The sequence below is a fragment of the Pistacia vera genome, unplaced genomic scaffold (assembly GCF_008641045.1).
Source record: "Pistacia vera cultivar Batoury unplaced genomic scaffold, PisVer_v2 Contig333, whole genome shotgun sequence".
Classification (NCBI taxonomy): Eukaryota; Viridiplantae; Streptophyta; class Magnoliopsida; order Sapindales; family Anacardiaceae; genus Pistacia; species Pistacia vera.
In genome coordinates this window covers 1,080,079-1,080,889 of record NW_022196150.1, presented here as the reverse complement: position 1 = coordinate 1,080,889, position 811 = coordinate 1,080,079, and the positions used below count along the sequence as shown (strand labels likewise).

Sequence of the window (811 nt, the reverse complement as noted above, 5' to 3'; positions counted from 1 at the left end):
GTTTATGCGAAGAGCTAGACGTCATCCAGTGGTTCCTATTGATCCATAGATTGAAAGAATCGCAAGAAGACTTAACAAAGAGAGAAGAGAATGAGAAGTGATAGTGATTGAGATGGCTGAAACCAGAACTTTGAGGGAATTCTCAGTTCCCTCTGTTGACGGTAGTGGTCCAAGTATCACTAGACCACCAATGCAGGCCAATAATTTTGAAATAAAGTCAGCTCTCATCCAAATGATACAACAGTCAGTACAATTTAGAGGATATATGAAGGAAGACCCAAATTCACACATTGCAAACTTCTTAGAGATCCACGATACCTTCAAGTCAAATGGAGTGTAGACGACGCCCTCAGATTAAGATTATTTCCTTTTTCATTAAGGGATAAAGCAAAGGGATGGTTAATGGCACTACCAGCAGGAACAATCACAACTTGGAATGAATTGGCACAAAAGTTCCTGACTAAATACTTCCCTCTAGCGAATTCTGCAAAGATGAGAAATGATATCATATCATTTCTCCATGAAGAGAATGAGTCACTTTATGAAGCATGGGAGAGATATAAGGAACTGTTGAGAAAGTGTCCATACCATGGTTTGCCTATTTGGATGCAAGCCCAAACTTTCTATAATGGGTTACTAACAAATGTGCAAATAATGGTGGATGCAGCATCTAGAGGAGCATTGCAAAACAAGACACCTGAAGAAGCATATGAGTTACTTGAAGTCTTGGCAAGTAACAACTATCAAAGACCTAATGAAAGAATTCATTTGAAGAAGTCTATGGGTATTCATGAAGTTGATGCTTACACGG

General features: G+C 39.0%; 1 non-coding gene across 1 annotated transcript; it reads right to left on the bottom strand.

Moving 5' to 3' along the window:
• Window positions 1-489: 489 nt before the first annotated feature.
• Window positions 490-596, bottom strand: LOC116137808. Its single transcript, XR_004129226.1, has one exon. It is a non-coding gene; the product is annotated as a small nucleolar RNA R71 (small nucleolar RNA).
• Window positions 597-811: the final 215 nt, after the last annotated feature.